The sequence below is a fragment of the Jatropha curcas genome, chromosome 6, assembly GCF_041381405.1.
Source record: "Jatropha curcas cultivar XTBG-Jc1 chromosome 6, XTBG_Jcur_1.0, whole genome shotgun sequence".
Lineage (NCBI taxonomy): Eukaryota > Viridiplantae > Streptophyta > Magnoliopsida > Malpighiales > Euphorbiaceae > Jatropha > Jatropha curcas.
In genome coordinates, this window is record NC_143156.1 from 25,507,534 (window position 1) to 25,516,545 (window position 9,012).

At 34.3% G+C, this 9,012-nt stretch overlaps 1 pseudogene; it reads right to left on the reverse strand.

Annotated features, from left to right (window-relative positions):
* LOC149495798 (uncharacterized) lies at positions 1-778 on the reverse strand (annotated as a pseudogene).
* Between the last annotated feature and the right edge of the window lie 8,234 nt (positions 779-9,012).

The window sequence follows — 9,012 nt, forward strand, 5'->3', positions numbered from 1 at the left end:
CTAAAAATGTCCTAACTGATGGCATTTGAAGCACTCAATCAATGCCTTGTTAAAGACTCTACCTCTGCCTCTTCCCCTTGTTGCACCTCTGCCTTTCATACTTCCTCGTCCTCTTCCTCTATTGCCAGCTTCATATGAGATTTTAAGTGCTTGCTCATCACCTCCATCCTTTCGAGACTTTTGTTCTTGTACCAACAAAGAGCTTCGTAGTTCATCAACTGCGAGTCCATTGATATCTTTAAACTCTTCTATCGAGCAGACTATGTAATTGAACCTTTCTATGAGTGTTCTCAAGATCTTCTCAACTATTTTTACGTCTGGCATATCTTCTCCGTAATTTCTCATCTCATTGGCTACTGTCATTACCCTTCCAAAGTAGTCATCTATTGTTTCTCCCAGTTTCATCTCCAAGACTTCAAAATCCCTTCAAAGAATCTGAAGTTGTGCTCTCTGAACTCTAGCATTTCCTTGATATCTGACCATCATGCAGTCCCATATCTGCTTGGATGTTTCCCCTCTATTGCAGGGTCTTTAGTACACTCTTGTCAATGGACTGAAGTAAGTAATTTTTCACCTTCAGATCCTTTAGCTTCAACTCATCTAGAATTTTCTTCTGACCCGCTATCACGGCTTCTCCTTCAGCTGGTTCTCTATACCCTGTCTCTATTAGGTTCCAGTACTCCTTGGACCTTAAGAGATTTTCCATGAGCAAGCTCCAATATTCATAGTCTCCATCAAACTTGGGAATACTCAACAATTTCTGCCCTTCGTTGGACATCTCTCTCTACACTCTTAGTGTTTCTCTCTCTACACTCACATTGTTTCTCTCCTCTCAATTTCAAGCCCCTTTCTAGCTCTGATACCACTGTTAAGAAACTTAAACAACAAAGGTAAAACAAAAGTGTCAGACAGAAACAAGACAAAGCACAATATAAACTTAACAATGGCTAAAAAATGAGTGTTTATTAAATGACAAACGACCTTGCTTAAATAGCTAATACAAAACAGAAATTCAAATTTACATGTCTCAATATCCTGAGATCTTGCTAAAGAGATAGTCTATCTAAACAAACTTGATTAAATATCTAACTGGCCTAAAACATAGCAGTTTTATTCTGAATAAGTAAAACAGTCCTAGACCAACACAAAAACTTATCTTAACACACAGAAGGTGCAGGAGAGCCGCGACATCCTTCGATAGGAAAATTGCGTCAAGCCTCATGCTCCTCGATTTTCTGGCGATGCGGCTTCTCTTTCGACAACGAAGAAACTTCGGTCTCTCCTTCACTCTCTCCTTCCCGTTCCGGTTGGCGCAGTGAACCAAAAAGCAATGATCATCGCTCACAGTAAGCTTAGGGCGTTTTCTACTTCCTCTTCGATTTTCTGGCGAGTCAAGCACGATCAGTTGACGACGAAGCTTCAATACCTCTCTCTCCTTTCATTTCCAGCCGTCGTTCTCCTTATCCGGTCAAGCTATGGCCGGTAGCAGTGGGTTTGGCTTTAAAGTTTATTTTCACTCACTCTAACCGGAAATTATCAATTTTGGACGCTTTTTGTAGCTAGGTAAATTAATTTGCAACCCTTCCAGTATTTTTCATGAATTCTATTCTTTACAATTTATTTGGCACATGAATTGGATTTTTATATAGAAACATCTAGATTATCGACTTGTATATTATTATCATGGTAGAGAAAACTATGAATTTTTATTTGCGGCATCAGTTAGCTTAGTGTTTATAGGAGCTATGTTATATTAGGAATGACTAGTATTATACAAAGATAATTATGTTGAGAAAGGAATTGTTTATAGTGTAGAACATGAGTTTTGTGGGATACTTGAGGGTTGGTGTAATGATAGCTGCTATGAGACTAACTCTTATGAGTTTTGTCTAATCGAAACCAAGTATGAGTATGTTTGATACTTTTTTTTTAAGGTATGTTTGATACTTTTTAAATATATAAAGTGATCTGAATTTATTAGTTGTATTTTTATTTAATATAAAAACTTAATCTAAGAACCTTTAAACTGGCATCGGGAATTTGGTTCTTGCAATAATGTGAAGAAAGAAATGTATATATATAATTTGTGCTTGATTTAGTAGACATACCTATTTAAGTGTGTGTGAAGTAATTAATTAAAGAATATTGAGTAAGAGTTAATGGTGGGAGCTGTTCATACATTCATGCTCATATAGGTATATGTATATCTATAAGAATTGATGGATTATATCATTCGAAACATAAATTAAGTTTATGTAAATCAATTGTGATAATTAAATGTTGATGTTGATGTTAATGGAGTTTTATAGTTAAAGCTAACTAATTTAAATGTATAACAATTGCTTATATTTGTACATATAAAATGTTTTATTTATTTGATAATTAGCTAAAGAAGCTAACTATATTGAGGAGAAGCAAGAATGCTTGATAATATGCTTAGAGCAAATTGAATGTTGATGTTGAGGTGGAAGGAGGATGGGAACTTAACTTCATTGGTTGCCTGACGGATGGGCTGTATGGATTGGATAGATATTTAATGAAATTGTTGATATTTAAACAGGTGGATAGTCCAATTTTTAGGGGAAATGTTGCTGAAATTTTGACAGAATTTAGGCTAATAATGTTTAATAATCAAGTAAATAGGCTTAATTTAGTATAACTCTTTAACTTGATTTATTTTGAAGTATAGAGCTTTGTCCTTAATTATTTATTTATTATTATTATTATTACTTATTTATTTATTATTATTATTATTTATTTATATATTTGTTTGAATTGGTGTATAAATGTCTATTTGTGCTCTTGCATGACAATGTTTAATTATTTATTATGCTTGCATTTAATTGAATTGTTGGATTATTTGTGTTATGTCATTTATTTGCCTTCTTTGCATGGAATTGCGATGAAGTGGTTCACCGTGGGTTTGTGAGGGCGGTCTTCACTACCGTTGGCCATGTATGGGGAGATTGGCGCCCCGTGTGCATCTGATGATATGGATTATATGGAAAACCACAGGGTGACCTCCTATTGGTGTAAAAGAAAAAAGAGTATAAAAAAAAAATCACCGGGCTGGTCATGCAAGGATTAGACCGGTCGGCCATATATAGGGGATCGGTTCATTGGTGCACACGTCATGAGAGGATGGGCCATGTGTGAGGACGGCTCATCAGGGGTTTCAGTGATGCCAATTTTCACTTATGTGATTACCTGGAGGTGTAATTATTTGGATGCTAATGTTGTGCTATATGTCTGACCGGCTGTATGTTCATTTTAGTACTTTAGGAAGCATTTCGTATGAATGACTGTGTTATGCAATAATTACTATTCATTATTATACTCACATTTCTTTTTGTTTAACTTTTTCAGGAAGTAGATACTTCTTTGTCCCGGTTGAAGCTCCGTTTCCTTTCCCGCAGAGCTAGAAAAGTAACTTTTATAGTCAGCAGTTATTTAAATTATGTAGCTATATGTACTAAAACTCATTTATATTTATCTGTTAGTAAACTCCGCAGTTGTAGAGTTGTAACCGATTAACATAGGTGGATGTTTAGTTATTCAATTGAGTGAATACGTGAACCAGTTAGCCTATATCATGAATGTTTTGTATTATAATTGGGCGCGAGCTGTAAAATGTTTAAGATGTTAGATTTGGGCCAAAGTATAATATAATTATGATATTTATTATTTATGGCAATATGGGCTAACTGTTTGAAATTCATGTTATTACGGTTGAATTTATGTGGTTCAGGCTTACTAGGGCCTCGGGGGCCTTATGCTTACCTGGGCACTAGTGCTGGTTTGGCCCATGATTTTAGGTCATGACATTGTAGGATAGAGAGAGAATTATATATAAGCACAAAATCTATTTTATCTCTCTTAAAATTATTTTAAAGTGCTTTTGATAAAAATATTAAGAGGATATAGCCAAGTCATGGTTTCACGTTTTCCCATTTGAAAAAGATTTTTGGAGTAAATCTTGTTGGTGGTTATTAAATGAGTTTTTGCAAAAGCAGTTTCTGATTCTGATACAGCTGACAGTTTATGATGAAAAGTTACACAGCCTTTTTAAAGTACCCCATTCAACTCCAAGTCCAGCGTGTAACCTTTAAAAATTTGGATTAACAGCCCATTTTAAAAAGCAACCCATGCACTACTTATTTATTATAGTGTCGGAAACACTCATTACATTTTAAAGCAATAATCCCAAGTTATTTATAACAGGATTATTACCTTTTTGTACAAATAGCTCGTCCACTTTCAAAAGCAAAAGTTAGTAAGAGTAAGAGACCATTGTTCAAAGATTCAAATCTCTCAAAGCTCTCTCTTCAACCCCCTTATTTCTTTTCTTCTCCATTCTTCAAGAAAAACTTTTAGGAGAAAATAAATCTTGTAACAACTCTTTTGAATAACAGTTTTGAACTTACTTTCTGTTTTCAAAATCTGTTTTTTGATCTTCCTGTACTTATAATTGCATTTCTCTCTGTCTATATAGATTATTATAATTTGCTGTAGACTAGAGGTTTTTAAATGAAAAACATCTGTGTATAGCTTAGGTGAGAAGCTATGCTATAAAAAGGTTATCAAGCGACCTTCTCCTTGTGTGAGATTCTAATGTCTTGATCTGAGTTTCCTGTTCTCTGCAAAACAAAAGGGTAGAGGTTGACTAAAACCTGTGAAATCTAGTGAGTTAAAGGTTAGATCAAGGTTTTGATCTATTTTCTTATAACTGTTGGTTTGTCTCTTATCCTTTAAAAGATATAACATAGTGGAGGATCTCAAGTTATTAAAACACTGAGGAGATGGAACCTTGGGCACCAAAGCAATAAAGCTAGAACTAAGGCCCTTTGTGATTTTACTATTTCAATAGAACTCTTAGAAAAATTTTACCAAATCTCCTTTAATAATATCCCAAGACTTCTTGAAAAATTCCATACTGTAACCATCTAGTCCAGGAGTTTTAGAGGATGCACAACTCCATAATGCTTCTTTTATATCCTCCTCTAAGATTGTGGCCTCTAACATTTTACTCTCTTCATTTGATAAGCGCTTAACAACATTGCTAGCCAAAAAAGGGCGAGGCATAGGATCATTAGAGTAAATTGAAAAGAAATATTGAACTATTGCATTTCTAACCTATAGCCATCTGCCTTCAAATTTAATGCCTCCTATATGATTTTTAACATTCCATCTATTTATAATATCATGAAAGAATTTTGTGTTTGCATCCCCTTCACGAAGCCTTTGAATTCTTGATTTCTATTATAACAAACTTTCAAAAGAATACTGCAAAACTCTGAGTTTTTAGCATAAAGATTTTCAGTATTGAACTTCATTATCAGAAAGAAGTGTTGACCACACATGCATTCACATGAATGTGTAAATATATCAATCTAGTCAATCGACTAGTTATATGATCACGCTGACAATCACACAAATGGCATAACAACAACACTCACAATTATTAACAACTTCACATAATCACATCACGTGGAAATTGGTCAGTGGCGCCACCAAAATCCCTGATGAGCCATCCTCCCACATGGCCCAACCTCTCATGACGTGTGCACTAGGGAGCCGATCCCAACATATATGGCCAACTGGTTCAATCCTCACTTAACCAGCCCTTTCATTGTTTTTCCATCCTCTTTTTGCTTTTCTATACCAATAGGAGGCCACCCTGTGATTTTTCTTATCATCAATATCATATCATTAGGGGGCACACGGGGGCACCGATCTCCCCATACTTGGCCGGCGGTCAAATTTCATATTTTCATCCTTTCCAGTACCGTCCTTACAAACCCATGGTGACCCACTTGATCCTAACTCCACACAAATAAGGCATAACAATCTCACAACACAAATAATCAAATATTGCAATTAAATGCAAACATATCAAGTAATCAAACACTAGCATGCAAGAGCTCAAATAAACATTCATATACCAATTCAAATAAATACGAGAGTATTAAATAATAATATAACAATAATAAAATAAATAAAGAACTTTATTTTAAAAAATATCAAGGTATAGAATTAATCTAAATAAACCTATTAATTTAATTACTATATATGATTAGCCTAGATTCTATCGAAATTTTGGCGGAACCTTCCCTAGAAATTAGGCTAAACCACCCGCCTAAAACTATAAATTCTCAAAGCCCATCCATTGGGAAATTCACAACAACTGGTCCCGTCAGCCGTAACCATTATTCATTCATTTAATCATTTACTCAATTCACGCAGCCCATCCGTCGGGCAATCAATCAAATCAACCCGTCCGCCTTAAATGATATTTATTAACCATCACACACACACACACACACACACACACACACACATGCACTCATATATGCACTTAATCATTCTAAAATTCTAAACCTCCCGTTAGTAGCCTATCCAAAACGCTACATAATTACAATAACATAATAATCGATTGACTAATAGTTCATTCCCTTTTTATTATGAACAGTTTACAAACGTCATCCCATCATTGTACCAAAAGCAACCAAGATCAATCATCCCCAATTTTACCATAGGTTAATACATTCTATAACTAACAACTAAATCACAAGTTAATAAAAATAACCAAGTACTTGTTATTACTTCATGATTTACACTTAGAGGTAATAAGGCCCAATATCATAGTCATATAAAACTAAACTTCCTAAATTTTAATTCACAACAATAGTCGATTCTAGTTAACCTACGTTATCAATTATCTAATATAATCACAATTTCTAACAACTGAATCTCAGGTTCAAATTGTCCTAAAAATTCCAAATATTTTCACAAATTTCAGAACCTAATATTTCAAAATCTTTCTATTATTTATTTATTCGAAATTAACTAAATTAACCAATAAATTTAAGTTTGGAATTTTTAACAAAAATGACGAACTAAGTCTTAGAGCAAACTGATTGAGAATCGGACTACGATTCTACGATTCGCGTGAAGAGAAGATCATTCTGTCTCTTGGGGCCTCACCAGAGATTTACTGCCTACGGTGGACGAAAAACCATGGCTGCTCGGAATCGAGCGCTTTTCACACCATCTGGCTCGATTTTCACCTAGGAGTCTGTTTTTGGCATTAGTTGCACGAGCTCGGTCCCCTAACTAGCCGGAACGGGCTCGACAGTTACCCTCTCACTGGCACTCCTATGGTTTCATCCTCCATGCCCCTTCCCCAGAATCATTTGAGGAAAAATGATCGCATGGAGGAGCTGAGTCGATCGAGACTCACTTTGAAGCTTCATATTGCCGAAGTCGCTTGATATCGCCGGAGATCGAAGAACGAGAACTGTTGATGGGACAGTCTCGATTGGCGCCACTAGAGGCTCTACTAGCATGGAAGGAGGCCAAAAAAGGGACCAGCAGCTCTAGGGGAGTCGATCGCCACCTCGCCCCCATCGAGCGGTGGCCAGAAATGGGAAGGAGGAAGGGCATCGCGCTTGCACTCGCTGGGAAGAAGAAGAAGAATAATAATAAAAAAGAAAGGAAGCGAAAGTGGTTCTAGAGTTTTTTGGGCCATTTTGGTTCAATTCAAATCGGTTTGGCTCAATTCAATGATTTGAGTCGATTTTTCTTGGTTTACGAGTTTTTCACTTGGGTTTTTTTGAAAAATTCAAACTGGTTTACAGGGCCGGTATAGCAATAAATAAATATTTTCCGCTGAATTTCATTGATTGAAATTTACGATTAAATTTTTAAATGAAAAATTTTGAAAAAGATTTTTCGGTTCGTATCACTACACTCTCTACTCTCCAATCTTTCTAAGCTCTCCCATTTATAATTGTCCAAATTATTGTCAAATAATTTCTCTAAAGTTCAATATCTAATTATAGTCCAAGCTCTTTTTTTTTTTCTTTTATTTTTTTTTTAAGTTCAAGCCATTTTTTTATTTTTTTTTCTTAATATTTTTTAAATTATTTCATAAATATTTAAATTTTAAATTTTCAACAAAAAAATATTCCTTAATTTTTAATTTTATAATAATGCGATTTATCGAAAAATCGATCAGAGAATCAGTCGAACTGTCATTTTAGAACTGTTAAGAAACTGTAACCGTTCGATTCCAAACTGTAATCAGAACTGTCAAATTCCGTTGTCACATTTTTTGGAACTAAAACCGTCAATTTTAAAATCGAAATTGTTGATTTTAGAATCAAAACCGTTAGTTTTGTAACGAAACAATGGCCACCCCTACATGTTTTTCATTTCTGGTTTCTCGTCCATTGTGCTTGCTTTTCAATGGCCTTTATGTTTCTTTTTTCTTTTATCGATAATTTGTAATTAAAATTATTAAAATTTTTTTCTCTTTATTTCTTTAATTGACATGAGATCATTCAAAAATCCAAGCTAAGTTGAAGGTCTGCACATCTTTGTTTGTTTGATTGTTTTGTTTCTTTAATTCATTTTTGTAGAGAGAGAGAGAGTAAAGTGAAGAAGGAAAAAAGAGGGAGGAGGGAGATAAACCCTAACTTGCTGACGTGGATTAAAAAATTTTCTGATTGGTTAACTTCAACTTTTTGGGTAAGAATTGGACCGGATTCTGGTTCTAATAATTATAAAATTAAAAGCTGGATTATTTTAAAATTGAAGGACGATAACTTATCCCCCACAATCTTAGGCGGGCAACCAACCCCTACAATTATTATAAATTTTAATTAAAGTCTTAACATGTATAAAGTTCCATTCATCCCTTCAAAAAAAAAAAAAAAAAGAAGCTTCCATTCGTGAAAAGAGACATTTGGCCCCTCTTCTGTTGAAAAAAAAAAAAAAAAGGTTAAAATTGCCATAAAGATTCAAAGTTGGAACATTGTTTTTATTGGTTGTTTTTATAACATTCAAATCACTTTACCCCTTAATTTCTATGCTTTATAATTTACCCTACTCGTATTCTTTCTAATCCTGATTTCGTCCCTCAGTTTGAATAATATATACTAAAATAATTTTTATTTGTCACTTTTTTATTTTTGAAATACTTTACTAGTTAAATTATAATAAAATATAGTA